Source organism: Aegilops tauschii, chromosome 6 (genome assembly GCF_002575655.3).
Source record: "Aegilops tauschii subsp. strangulata cultivar AL8/78 chromosome 6, Aet v6.0, whole genome shotgun sequence".
Taxonomy (NCBI): Eukaryota; Viridiplantae; Streptophyta; class Magnoliopsida; order Poales; family Poaceae; genus Aegilops; species Aegilops tauschii.
Window position 1 is genome coordinate 24,435,973 of NC_053040.3, and position 15,312 is coordinate 24,451,284.

At 43.9% G+C, this 15,312-nt stretch overlaps 2 non-coding genes across 2 annotated transcripts; both read right to left on the bottom strand.

Annotated features, from left to right (window-relative positions):
- Window positions 1-213: 213 nt before the first annotated feature.
- TRNAG-GCC (transfer RNA glycine (anticodon GCC)) lies at window positions 214-284 on the bottom strand. Its single transcript has one exon. It is a non-coding gene; the product is annotated as a tRNA-Gly (tRNA).
- A 602-nt stretch (window positions 285-886) lies between these two features.
- On the bottom strand, window positions 887-1,106 carry LOC120967706 (small nucleolar RNA U3). The gene has a single exon (XR_005761431.1). It is a non-coding gene; the product is annotated as a small nucleolar RNA U3 (small nucleolar RNA).
- Between the last annotated feature and the right edge of the window lie 14,206 nt (window positions 1,107-15,312).

Below are 15,312 nucleotides of genomic sequence, written 5' to 3' on the forward strand. Positions count from 1 at the left end.
ACCCTTCAACAAATACATTTTATTTTTCGAAACGGAGGCAAATGATTTGCCTCATCGAGTAATTAAGAAGAAGAGAATTAGTTTCTTTAATCAGAATCGTTTTTGTTGCCCGGGCTGTTCTAGGTTATAAAACAAGATTTAGTCACAATTTTTTGTTGTTGCTATTTAAAAAGAAAAAACTAAGATACCATAATAAAACTAAAAAAGAAAGGATGCACCAGCCGGGAATCGAACCCGGGTCTGTACCGTGGCAGGGTACTATTCTACCACTAGACCACTGGTGCTTTTATCGAGCTGTCACTCGAGGGCGCTTAACTAATCATGATTAGTTGGACACATTTTCCTTCGTCAACATACTTTTTCAGCCACTAGTTCCTTGCCATCTTGTTCAGTTTTCTCTCCCAGTTCAGTAGTGAAACATCTCATTGCTACTGTCACTCTCAGCGGTGGCAAATTTCAGACGCTCATCCACTGGACTTGTAGCAGGAGAATCGTTAGCTGAGCAGTGTGACACGTCGTGTCGGATGAAGACTCCAAATCGGCCTCAACGACGAACCAAGCCAAGCATGTGATCCATGGACTGGTAGGTATTGGATAAAACCTTGAGCTGTGAAGCAAGATCTTTCAGCGATGGAGCTCCTGGAACAGGTGTAGATATATGTATGGATCATGCATGTGGTCAGTTGGCTTCTGTTACCTTCGGTTATATTTGCAGTGACCAGTACTAGTGCAGGTAAAAATAAAGTGGGTGCATCTTATCTTACTGGCACTACTAATACTATACTGTGAATTGAACCATCCATAGTTTCAGATGTGTGGTTAAGGAGGAAGATTTGTTGGCTAAGCAAGTTCAAAAGGAAAATAAAAAATAAAAAATATGTTGTGTAGTCTGTCAGACAACCTCTAAGCCACCCTGCACCAGTGTGAACCGGGCAGGAACGATCCTCTACAGCCATTGAATGCACCCATCAGGTGAATCCAGGCCGTTAATCACGCTCTGGCCTAGAGGTTAGAATGCATCAACCAGACTGAAGTGCTTGCCTCCTTATTGGTAAAGGATGCAGCGGTACGAGCCTATAAAACAGATCCTGTTCAAGTAAGGTCGTGCCACAACAACCCCCGCCTCGCCTTATAAACTGGTCCAGTGTCGCTTAAACTAGCAAGGTGGGACTAATTAGAGAGTGGACATGCAGTGCTAAGCACCTCTGGAAGAGCTTGGGACAAGGGTCGTGACCCATGTAGCTGGGCACGAGAATGAGCAAAGCCCAACCCATCAGAGAAATGTTCAGCTCTGGAGATTTTTGAACTGATTTAAATATCTGGCAAATGCTGCATAGTATATAATTTTGAACTTAGTACATAATTTTGAACAATGCTTATTGTAATATTTTTTTCATGACACCTAGTTTTTTTTTGTTTTCTTTAGTTTTTATGCCAAATGAAATTACAGCCGGCCATTACAAAGTTGTAGACACACTGCTAGGTTAGAGAGAAGAGAAAAGAAATGCAGGAACAAAACTGGAGGGAAAACTGGGCGTGTTGTAACTCTGGGAATATACATTTGTCTGTTGAAGTACTTTCGCTGTTCAAAAGTAATACAGCGGGAAAACTATTTGCTGCAACTTCTATTGGGCGACGCTCACGCCGTCCCCTGCGTGGAGCACGGCGATCCTAAGTACTCGGACCGGCAAGCCGAAGCACCTGAGGCATGCAAAAACTGTCAGCCTGAACATGGTTTCAAACTGAACCCACTTTGTAACATGGTTTCAATAAGATGAAGCCAAGATGAGCAGAGGCAGTAGTACCAAAAACAGAGCAAGCAGCAAGGATTAATACATGTTAATTTTCCTACCAGAACCAGCCTTACGAATAATTGAACATGTGGAACCAGCCTTAAGAACAAGATTCGTTTCTAGGAACTCAGAATCCCAACCAAAGGGGTACAACCAAAGAATGGCAGGAGATGCAAGCTATGTGCAGTTCAGAAAAGGGTGGCCCAGCCTTCTCTATACTTTCCATATATAATTACGAACAATGGATAATTCTAACTTTTTTTTCCAGTGACACCTGGTTTTTTCCCCCAAATTAAATCACAGTCGGCAATTACAGAAGTAGCAGACACACTGCCAGATTGGAGACATCACAGACAGAACATATGCTTGTTTAGTTGTTTACTACGTACTACTTTGGTTGCATTTAAAACATCTTTCTGTTTTATTGGCTCGGCTATTCAAAAGCACTCCGGCGGTAAAACTACTTGCTGCAACTTCCCTTTCTACTAAATCTAATATTAACAATAGAATTGAGATCTAGAATTAGAGACCTCTACGACAAAAGGTTGTAAATCTCGATGATCTGCACTGTAATTTATTCAGTAAATATTTACAAATAAATAATAATCAGATGCACACGGTTACCCACGCGAGCCATCGTGCTGTTAATTAACAATCCATGACCCATCTTGAAGTTGTAACAAGTACAGTACTGGATCTGGATGGATTCCTCCATATGAGACTCTCGTATCCTTCGCGTCCGTGAAGCTTTCCGGTCCAAGTCCAGACCTGCTGCATTCCACACCCTCTGCCACTTGTCTTCCATCTCCTGCAGCAGCAGGCTTGTGCGAGGTGGAGATGCTCCACCAGAGGAGACGACCAACGCGAGGAAAGAGATCAGCTGCCGGTCGCGAGCAAAGCCACCGGCTGGTCGCTCCCCTACGCGGACAGATCCGCTCCGTACCCTTCATTCCTGGTTGCTCGCCTGCCATACAGGTTCATCCCATACAAATCGTATCCACACCTTTGCCTTACGAGCTTCAGAAATTTTTCTTTTTCTAGCGTTATTGTTCGCCTTATTTTCCATTTGTATTTTTCGCGGTTTTGGGAAAGCTGGCCATGGTTTGTATGGAGTTGACCCTTTTCTTACAGATTTAGCCACTGTTTTGACCACTAATTTTTACTGTCAAAGTCTACAGCGCTGTTTTATCTCACATCTGTCATTTAGTTGTGAACTAGGGCGAGTGCGTCCGTCCATAGTGTCATGGGAACTGAGGAAAAGACAATCACATGGAGAGAAAATGAAATAAATGCCCCAGACTAGTTACAGTGGTGGATCCTTGAATCCCCAAAAACAAATCCAACTAAAAACTAAAAACTGGTCGCTGTCTCCTGGTCAACGATGAATGGTTCGGGCCGTGGGGAAGAGGAAGATTCCGGCCCCCGGATCCCTTCGGCATTTACTGTGTGTTCTTGGCGCTCCCGTTATCCCACGGCAGGTGCCAGTGGCGAGGCGAGGGTCTACAAAGTTTAATGCTAAAATATAAGCTGCACTCTTTCCTTTTTCTTGTTTTGTAGTACAAGGTATGCTCTCTGTTTTTTTTTAGAGAGCTGAGCTAGTCAATCTAGCCGGAGATATAGGATACCATGGCATTAGCGAACAAGTTCCAACAGGCAAGTGCGACGGCAAGGAAGTTTACACTCGAGTATTTGGAACAAATTACAAATAATTTTTCTGAGGAGCACGTCATTGGTCGTGGTGCTTATGGAGTAGTTTACAAGGTATACTCATATGCATATTACTTAGATCTTGTAATTTCAAATGATACATAGCTGCAAGGACTCATGTATTTTTGTAACAGGGAGTACTGGAAAACGGGGAAGAGATTGCTCTCAAAAAGCTCTATTGGAGGCCCGATACTGACGACGCGCACTTTAGGAATGAGTTTAATAACCTTATGCGGGTCCAACATCCAAATATTACTCGGTTGGTTGGCTACTGCTACCACCAAGGACATCACCTCATTGAGCACCAAGGTGGATATATTTTTCCCCATGTGGAAGAAAGAGTTCTCTGCTTCGAATACTTGGAGGGTGGAAGCCTTGACAAGAAAATTTCTGGTATGGTGCTACTCTACTCAAACTGTTATTTTGCATGTAAAGAAAAATGATCCATGAAATATGCACCTCTTTGAAGGAAATATGCCCTAGAGGCAATAATAAAGTTATTATTTATTTCCTTATATCATGATAAATGTTTATTATTCATGCTAGAATTGTATTAACCGGAAACATAATACTTGTGTGAATACGTAGACAAACAGAGTGTCACTAGTATGCCTCTACTTGACTAGCTCGTTGGTCAAAGATGGTTATGTTTCCTAGCCATAGACATGAGTTGTCATTTGATTAACGAGATCACATCATTAGGAGAATGATGTGATTGACTTGACCCATTCCGTTAGCTTAGCACTCGATCGTTTAGTATGTTGCTATTGCTTTCTTCATGACTTATACATGTTCCTATGACTATGAGATTATGCAACTCCCGTTTACCGGAGGAACACTTTGTGTGCTACCAAACGTCACAACGTAACTGGGTGATTATAAAGGTGCTCTACAGGTGTCTCCAAAGGTACTTGTTGGGTTGGCGTATTTCGAGATTAGGATTTGTCACTCCGATTGTCGGAGAGGTATCTCTGGGCCCACTCGGTAATGCACATCACTTAAGCCTTGCAAGCATTGCAACTAATGAGCTAGTTGTGGGATGATGTATTACGGAACGAGTAAAGAGACTTGCCGGTAACGAGATTGAACTAGGTATTGAGATACCGACGATCGAATCTCGGGCAAGTAACATACCGATGACAAAGGGAACAACGTATGTTGTTATGCGGTCTGACCGATAAAGATCTTCGTAGAATATGTGGGAGCCAATATGAGCATCCAGGTTCCGCTATTGGTTATTGACGGGAGACGTGTCTCGGTCATGTCTACATAGTTCTCGAACCCGTAGGGTCCGCACGATTAACGTTTCGATGACAGTTATATTATGAGTTTATATGTTTTGATGTACCGAAGGTTGTTCGGAGTCCCGGATGTGATCACGGACATGACGAGGAGTCTCGAAATGGTCGAGCCATGAAGATTGATATATTGGATGACTATATTCGGACACCGGAATGGTTCCGGGGGTTATCGGATATACCGGAGTACCGGGGGGTTACCGGAACCCCCCCGGAGGCTATTGGGCCTCATGGGCCCAATTGGTGGAAGAGGAGAGGCGGCCAAGGGGCAGCCGCGCGCCCCTCCCCCCCAACTCCGAATTGGACAAGGAGGGGGGGCGACGCCCCCCTTTCCTTTCCCCCTCTCTCCTTCCCTCTCCTCTCCTAGTCCAACAAGGAAGGGAGGGAGTCCTACTCCCGGTAGGAGTAGGACTCCTCCTGGCCGGCGCACCTCCCCCCTTGCTCCTTTATATACGGGGGCAAGGGGGCACCCTAGACACAACAATTGATCGTTTGATCTTTTAGCCGTGTGCGGTGCCCCCCTCCACCATAGTCCACCTCGATAATACTGTAGCGGTGCTTAGGCGAAGCCCTGCGTCGGTAGAACATCATCATCATCACCACGCCGTCGTGCTGAAAAAACTCTCCCTCAACACTCGGCTGGATCAGAGTTCGAGGGACGTCATCAAGCTGAACGTGTGCTGAACTCGGAGGTGCCGTGTGTTCGGTACTTGATCGGTCGGATCGTGAAGACGTACGACTACATCAACCGCGTTGTGCTAACGCTTCCGCTTTCGGTCTACGAGGGTACGTGGACAACACTCTCCCCTCTCGTTGCTATGCATCAACATGATCTTGCGTGTGCGTAAGAAATTTTCTAAAATTACTACGTTCTCCAACAGTGGTATCAGAGCCTGGTTTTATGCGTTGATGTTATATGCACGAGTAGAACACAAGTGAGTTGTGGGCGATATAAGTCATACTGCTTACCAGCATGTCATACTTTGGTTCGGCGGTATTGTTGGATGAAGCGGTCCGGACCGACATTACGTGTACGCTTACGCGAGACTGGTTCTACCGACGTGCTTTGCACACAGGTGGCTGGCGGGTGTCAGTTTCTCCAACTTTAGTTGAACCGAGTGTGGCTACGCCCGGTCCTTGCGAAGGTTAAAACAACACCAACTTGACAAACTATCGTTGTGGTTTTGATGCGTAGGTAAGAACGGTTCTTGCTAAGCCCGTAGCAGCCACGTAAAATTTGCAACAACAAAGTAGAGGACGTCTAACTTGTTTTTGCAGGGCATGTTGTGATGTGATATGGTCAAGACATGATGCTTAATTTTATTGTATGAGATGATCATGTTTTGTAACCGAGTTATCGGCAACTGGCAGGAGCCATATGGTTGTCGCTTTATTGTATGCAATGAAATCGCCCTATAATGCTTTAATTTATCACTAAGTGGTAGCGATAGTCGTAGAAGCATAAGATTGGCGAGACGACAACGATGCTACGATGAAGATCAAGGTGTCGCGTCGGTGACGATGGTGATCATGACGGTGCTTCGGACATGGAGATCACAAGCACAAGATGATGATGGCCATATCATATCACTTATATTGATTGCATGTGATGTTTATCTTTTATGCATCTTATCTTGCTTTGATTGACGGTAGCATTATAAGATGATCCCTCACTAAATTATCAAAGTATAAGTGTTCTCCCTGAGTATGCACCGTTGCGAAAGTTCTTCATGCTGAGACACCACGTGATGATCGGGTGTGATAGGCTCTACGTTCAAATACAACGGGTGCAAAACAGTTGCACACGCGGAATACTCAGGTTAAGCTTGACGAGCCTAGCATATAACAGATATGGCCTCGGAACACGGAGACCGAAAGGTCGAGCGTGAATCATATAGTAGATATGATCAACATAGTGATGTTCACCGTTGAAACTACTCCATCTCACGTGATGATCAGACATGGTTTAGTTGATATGGATCACGTGATCACTTAGAGGATTAGAGGGATGTCTATCTAAGTGGGAGTTCTTAAGTAATATGATTAATTGAACTTAAATTTATCATGAACTTAGTACCTGATAGTATCTTGCTTGTCTATGTTGATTGTAGATAGATGGCCCGCGCTGTTGTTCCGTTGAATTTTATTGCGTTCCTTGAGAAAGCAAAGTTGAAAGATAATGGTAGCAATTTCACGGACTGGGTCCGTAACTTGAGGATTATCCTCATTGCTGCACAGAAGAATTACGTCCTGGAAGCACCGCTGGATGCCAGGCCTGCTGCCGATGCAACTGACGACGTTAAGAACGTCTGGCAGAGCAAAGCTGATGACTACTCGATAGTTCAATGTGCCATGCTTTATGGCTTAGAACCGGGACTTCAACGACATTTTGAACGTCATGGAGCATATTGTTGGGAAACGTAGTAATTTCAAAAAATTTCCTACGGACACGCAAGATCATGGTGATGCATAGCAACGAGAGGGGAGAGTTTTCTCCACGTACCCTCGTAGACCGACAGCGGAAGCGTTATCACAACGCGGTTGATGTAGTCGTACGTCTTCAGGATCCGACCGATCAAGTACCGAACGTACGGCACCTCCGAGTTCTACACACGTTCAGCTCGATGACGTCCCTCGAACTCCGATCCAGCCAAGTGTTGAGGGAGAGTTTCGTCAGCACGATGGCGTGGTGACGATGATGATGTTCCACCGACGCAGGGCTTCGCCTAAGCTCTGCAACGGTATTATGAAGGTGTAATATGGTGGAGGGGGGCACCGCACACGGCTAAGAGATCTCAAGGATCAATTGTTGTGTCTCTGGGGTGCCCCCCTGCCCCCGTATATAAAGGAGCAAGGGGGAGGCAGCCGGCCAAGGGGAGAGGCGCGCCATAGGGGGGAGTCCTACTCCCACCGGGAGTAGGACTCCTCCTTTCCTTGTGGGAGTAGGAGAAGGGAAGGGGGAAGGAGAAACAAGGAAGGGTGCGCCCCCCTTCCCTAGTCCAATTCGGACCAGATCATGGGGAGGGGTGCGGCCACCTTTTGAGGCCTTTCTCTCCTTTCCCGTATGGCCCATTAAGGCCCAATACGAATTCCCTAACTCTCCGGTACTCCGAAAAATACCCGAATCACTCGGAACTTTTCCGAAGTCCGAATATAGTCGTCCAATATATCGATTTTTACGTCTCGACCATTTCGAGACTCCTCGTCATATCCCCGATCTCATCCGGGACTCCGAACTCCTTCGGTACATCAAAACTCAATAAAACTGTCATCGTAACGTTAAGCGTGTGGACCCTACGGGTTCGAGAACTATGTAGACATGACCGAGACACATCTCCGGTCAATAACCAATAGCGGGACCTGGATGCCCATATTGGCTCCCACATATTCTACGAAGATCTTTATCGGTCAGACCGCATAACAACATACGTTGTTCCCTTTGTCACCGGTATGTTACTTGCCCGAGATTTGATCGTCGGTATCTCGATACCTAGTTCAATCTCGTTACCGGCAAGTCTCTTTACTCGTTCCGTAACACATCATCCCGCAACTAACTCATTAGTCACAATGCTTGCAAGGCTTATAGTGATGTGCATTACCGAGTGGGCCCAGAGATACCTCTCCGGCAATTGGAGTGACAAATCCTAATGTCGAAATACGCCAACCCAACAAGTACCTTTGGAGACACCTGTAGAGCACCTTTATAATCACCCATTTATGTTGTGACGTTTGGTAGCACACAAAGTGTTCCTCCGGTAAACGGGAGTTGCATAATCTCAGTCATAGGAACATGTATAAGTCATGAAGAAAGCAATAGCAACATACTAAACGATCGGGTGCTAAGCTAACGGAATGGGTCAAGTCAATCACGTCATTCTCCTAATGAGGTGATCTTGTTAATCAAATGACAACTCATGTCTATGGCTAGGAAACATAACCATCTTTGATTAACGAGCTAGTCAAGTAGAGGCATACTAGTGACACTCTGTTTGTCTATGTATTCACACATGTATTATGTTTCCGGTTAATACAATTCTAGCATGAATAATAAACATTTATCATGATATAAGGAAATATATAATACTTTATTATTGCCTCTAGGGCATATTTCCTTCAGTCTCCCACTTGCACTAGAGTCAATAATCTAGTTCACATCGCCATGTGATTTAACATCAATAATTCACATCACCATGTGATTAACACCCATAGTTCACATCTCTATGTGACCAACACTCAAAGGGTTTACTAGAGTCAATAATCTAGTTCACATCGCTATGTGATTAACACCCAAAGAGTACTAAGGTGTGATCATGTTTTGATTGTGAGATAATTTTAGTCAACGGGTCTGTCATATTCAGATCCGTAAGTATTTTGCAAACTTCTATGTCTACAATGCTCTACACGGAGCTACTCTAGCTAATTGCTCCCACTTTCAATATGTATCTAGACCAAGACTTAGAGTCATCTAGATTTAGTGTCAAAACTTGCATCGACGTAACCCTTTACGACGAACCTTTTGTCACTTCCATAATATCGAGAAACATATCCTTATTCCACTAAGGATAATTTTGACCACTGTCCAGTGATCTACTCCTAGATCACTATTGTACTCCCTTGCCAAAATCAGTGTAGGGTATACAATAGATCTGCTACACAGCATGGCATACTTTATAGAACCTATGGCCAAGGCATAGGGAATGACTTTCATTCTTTTTCTATCTTCTGCCGTGGTCGGGCTTTGAGTCTTACTCAATTTCACACCTTGTAACACAGGTAAGAAACTCTTTCTTTGACTGTTCCATTTTGAACCACTTCAAAATCTTGTTAAGGTATGTACTCATTGAATAAACTTATCAAGCGTCTTGATCTATCTCTATAGATCTTGATGCTCAATATGTAAGCAGCTTCACCGAGGTCTTTCTTTGAAAAACTTCTTTCAAACACTCCTTTATGCTTTGCAGAATAATTCTACATTATTTCCGATCAACAATATGTCATTCACATATACTTATCAGAAATGCTGTAGTGCTCCCACTCACTTTCTTGTAAATACAGGCTTCATCGCAAGTCTGTATACAACTATATCCTTTGATCAACTTATCAAAGTGTATATTCCAACTCCGAGATGCTTGCACCAGGCCATAGATGGATCGCTGGAGCTTGCATATTTTGTTAGCACTTCTAGGATCGACAAAACCTCCTGGTTGCATCATATACAACTCTTCTTTAATAAATCCATTAAGGAATGTAGTTTTGTTTATCCTTTGCCAGATTTCAAAAATGCGGCAATTGCTAACATGATTCAGACAGACTTTAAGTATAGATACGAGTGAGAAACTCTCTCATCGTAGTCAACACCTTGAACTTGTCGAAAACCTTTTGCGACAATTCTAGCTTTGTAGATAGTAACACTACTATCAGCGTCCGTCTTCCTCTTGAAGATCCATTTAATCTCAATGGCTCGCCGATCATTGGGCAAGTCAATCAAAGTCCATACTTTGTTCTCATATATGGATCTTATCTCAGATTTCATGGCCTCAAGCCATTTCGCGGAATCTGGGCTCACCATCGCTTCTTCATAGTTTGTAGGTTCGTCATGGTCTAGTAACATAACCTCCAGAATAGGATTACCGTACCACTCTGGTGCGGATCTTACTCTGGTTGACCTACGAGGTTTAGTAACAACTTGATCTGAAATTTCATGATCATCATCATTAACTTCCTCACTCATTGGTATAGTCGTCACAGGAACCATTTTCTGTGATGAACTACTTTCCAATAAGGGAGCAGGTATAGTTACCTCATCAAGTTCTACTTTCCTCGCACTCACTTCTTTCGAGAGAAACTCCTTCTCTAGAAAGGATCCATACTAAGCAACAAAGGTCTTGCCTTCGGATCTGTGATAGAAGGTGTACCCAACTGTCTCCTTTGGGTATCCTATGAAGACACATTTCTCCGATTTGGGTTTGAGCTTTATCAGGATGAAACTTTTTCACATAAGCATCGCGACCCCAAACTTTAAGAAACGACAACTTTGGTTTCTTGCCAAACCACAGTTCATAAGGCGTCGTCTCAATGGATTTTGATGGTGCCCTATTTAACGTGAATGTAGCTGTCTCTAATGCATAACCTCAAAACGATAGTGGTAAATTGGTAAGAGACATCATAGATTGCACTATATCCAATAAAGTACGGTTATGACGTTCGGACACACCATTATGCTGTGGTGTTCCAGGTGGCGTGAGTAGTGAAACTATTTCACATTGTTTTAACTGAAGGCCAAACTCGTAACTAAAATACTCTTCTCCACGATCAAATCGTAGAAACTTTATTTTCTTGTGACGATGATTTTCCACTTCACTCTGAAATTCTTTGAACTTTTCAAATGTTTCAGACTTATGTTTCATCAAGTAGATATACCCATATCTGCTCAAATCATCTGTGAAGGTCAGAAAATAATGATACCTGCTACGAGCCTCAATATTCATCGGGCCACATACATCTGTATGTATGATTTCCAACAAATCTGTTGCTCTCTCCATAGTACCAGAGAACGGCGTTTTAGTCATCTTGCCCATGAGGCACGGTTCGCAAGCATCAAGTGATTCATAATCAAGTGATTCCAAAATCCCATCAGTATGGAGTTTCTTCATGCGCTTTACACCAATATGACCTAAACGGCAGTGCCACAAATAAGTTGCACTATCATTATTAACTTTGCATCTTTTGGCTTCAATATTATGATTATGTGTATCACTACGATCGAGATCCAACAAACCATTTTCGTTGGTGTGTATGACCATAGAAGGTTTTTATTCATGTAAACAGAACAACAATTGTTCTCTAACTTAAATGAATAACCGAATTGCAAAAAACATGATCAAATCATATTCATGCTCAACGCAAACACCAAATAACACTTATTTAGTTTCAACACTAATCTCGAAAGTATAGGGAGTGTGCGATGATGATCATATCAATCTTGGAACTACTTCCAACACACATCGTGACCTCGCCTTTTACTAGTCTCTGTTTATTCTGCAACTCTCGTTTCGAGTTACTACTCTTAGCAACTGAACCAGTATCAAATACCGAGGGGTTGCTATAAACACTAGTAAAGTACACATCAATAACATGTATATCCAATATACCTTTGTTCACTTTGCCATCCTTCTTATCCACCAAATAGTTGGGGTAGTTCCACTTCCAGTTGACCAGTCCCTTTGCAGTAGAAGCACTTAGTCTCAGGCTTAGGTACAGACGTGGGCTTCTTCACTTGAGTAGCAACTTGCTAGCCGTTCTTTTTGAAGTTCCCCTTCTTCCCTTTGCCCTTTTCTTGAAACTAGTGGTTTCGTCAACCATCAACACTTGAAGTGGTCTCGTCAACCATCAACACTTGATGTTTTTCTTGATTTCTACCTTCGTCGATTTCAGCATCACGAAGAGCTCGGGAATTACTTTCGTCATCCCTTGCATACTATAGTTCATCACGAAGTTCTACTAACTTGGTGATGGTGACTAGAGAATTCTGTCAATCACTATTTTATCTGGAAGATAAACTCCCACTTGATTCAAGCGATTGTAGTACCCAGACAATCTGAGCACATGCTCACTAGTTGAGCGATTCTCCTCCATCTTTTAGCTATAGAACTTGTTGGAGACTTCATATCTCTCAACTCGGGTATTTGCTTGAAATATTAACTTCAACTCCTGGAACATCTCATATGATCCATGACGTTCAAAACGTCTTTGAAGTCCCGATTCTAAGCCGTTAAGCATGATGCACTAAACTATCAAGTAGTCATCATATTGAGCTAGCCAAACGTTCATAACGTCTGCATCTGCTCCTGCAATAGGTCTGTCACCTAGCGGTGCATCAAGGACATAATTTTTCTGTGCAGCAATGAGGATAATCCTCAGATCACGGATCCAATCCGCATCTTTGCTACTAACATCTTTCTACATAATTTTTTTTCTCTAGGAACATATCAAAAATAAACACAGGGAAGCAACAACGCGAGCTATTGATCTATAACATAATTTGCAAAATACTATCAGGACTAAGTTCATGATAAATTTAAGTTCAATTAATCATATTACTTAAGAACTCCCACTTAGATAGACATCCCTCTAATCCTCTAAGTGATCACGTGATCCATATCAACTAAACCATGTCCGATCATCACGTGAGATGGAGTAGTTTCAATGGTGAACATCACTATGTTGATCATATCTACTATATGATTCACGCTCGACCTTTCGGTCTCCGTATTCCGAGGCCATATCTGTTATATGCTAGGCTCGTCAAGTTTAACCTGAGTATTCCGCGTGTGCAACTGTTTTGTACCCGTTGTATTTGAACGTAGAGCCTATCACACCCGATCATCACGTGGTGTCTCAGCACGAAGAACTTTCGCAACGGTGCATACTCAGGGAGAACACTTATACTTTGATAATTTAGTGAAGGATCATCTTATAATGCTACCGTCAAACAAAGCAAGATAAGATGCATAAAGGATTAACATCACATGCAATCAATATAAGTGATATGATATGGCCATCATCATCTTGTGCTTGTGATCTCCATCTCCGAAGCATCGTGCTTGTGATCTCCATCTCCGAAGCACCGTCATGATCACCATCGTCACCGGCGCGACACCTTGATCTCCATCGTAGTATCGTTGTTGTCTCGCCAACTTATTGCTTTTACGACTATCGCTACCGCTTAGTGATAAAGTAAAACTATTACATGGCGATTGCATTTCATACAATAAAACGACAACCATATGGCTCCTGCCAGTTGCCGATAACTTGGTTACAAAACATGATCATCTCATACAACAAATTATATCACATCATGTCTTGACCATATCACATCACAACATGCCCTGCAAAAACAAGTTAGACGTCCTCTACTTAGTTGTTGCAAGTTTTACGTTGCTGCTATGGGCTTAGCAAGAACCGTTCTTACCTACGCATCAAAACCACAATGATAGTTTGTCAAGCTGGTGCTGTTTTAACCTTCGCAAGGACCGGGCGTAGCCACACTCGGTTCAACTAAAGTGAGAGAGACAGACACTCGCCAGTCACCTTTAAGCAACGAGTGCTCGCAACGGTGAAACCAGTCTCGCGTAAGCGTACGCGTAATGTCGGCCCGGGCCGCTTCATCTCACAATACCGCTGAACCAAAGTATGACATGCTGGTAAGCAGTATGACTTATATCGCCCACAACTCACTTGTGTTCTACTCGTGCATAGCATCAACGCAAAAACCAGGCTCGGATGCCACTGTTGGGAAACGTAGTAATTTCAAAAAATTTCCTACGCACACGCAAGATCATGGTGATGCATAGCAACGAGAGGGGAGAGTGTTGTCCACGTACCCTCATAGACCGACAGCGGAAGCGTTATCACAACGCGGTTGATGTAGTCGTACGTCTTCACGATCCGACCGATCAAGTACCGAACGTACGGCACCTCCGAGTTATACACACGTTCAGCTCGATGACGTCCCTCGAACTCCGATCCAGCCGAGTGTTGAGGGAGAGTTTCGTCAGCACGACGGCGTGGTGACGATGATGATGTTCCACCGATGCAGGGCTTCGCCTAAGCTCCGCAACGGTATTATCGAGGTGTAATATGGTGGAGGGGGGCACCGCACACGGCTAAGAGATCTCAAGGATCAATTGTTGTGTCTCTGGGGTGCCCCCCTGCCCCCGTATATAAAGGAGCAAGGGGAGGCAGCCGGCCAAGGGGAGAGGCGCGCCATAGGGGGAGTCCTACTCCCACCGGGAGTAGGACTCCTCCTTTCCTTGTGGGAGTAGGAGAAGGGAAGGGGGAAGGAGAAAGAAGGAAGGGTGCGCCCCCCTTCCCTAGTCCAATTCGGACCAGATCATGGGGAGGGGTGCGGCCACCTTTTGAGGCCTTTCTCTCCTTTCCCGTATGGCCCATTAAGGCCCAATACGAATTCCCGTAACTCTCCAGTACTCCGAAAAATACCCGAATCACTCGGAACCTTTCCGAAGTCCGAATATAGTCATCCAATATATCGATTTTTACGTCTCGACCATTTCGAGACTCCTCGTCATATCCCCGATCTCATCCGGGACTCCGAACTCCTTCGGTACATAAAAACTCAATAAAACTGTCATCGTAACGTTAAGCGTGCGGACCTACGGGTTCGAGAACTATGTAGACATGACCGAGACACGTCTCTGGTCAATAACCGATAGCGGGACCTGGATGCCCATATTGGCTCCCTCATATTCTACGAAGATCTTTATCGGTCAGACCGCATAACAACATACGTTGTTCCCTTTGTCACCGGTATGTTACTTGCCCGAGATTTGATCGTCGGTATCTCGATACCTAGTTCAATCTCGTTACCGGCAAGTCTCTTTACTCGTTCCGTAACACATCATCCCGCAACTAACTCATTAGTCACAATGCTTGCAAGGCTTATAGTGATGTGCATTACCGAGTGGGCCCAGAGATACCTCTCCGACAATTGGAGT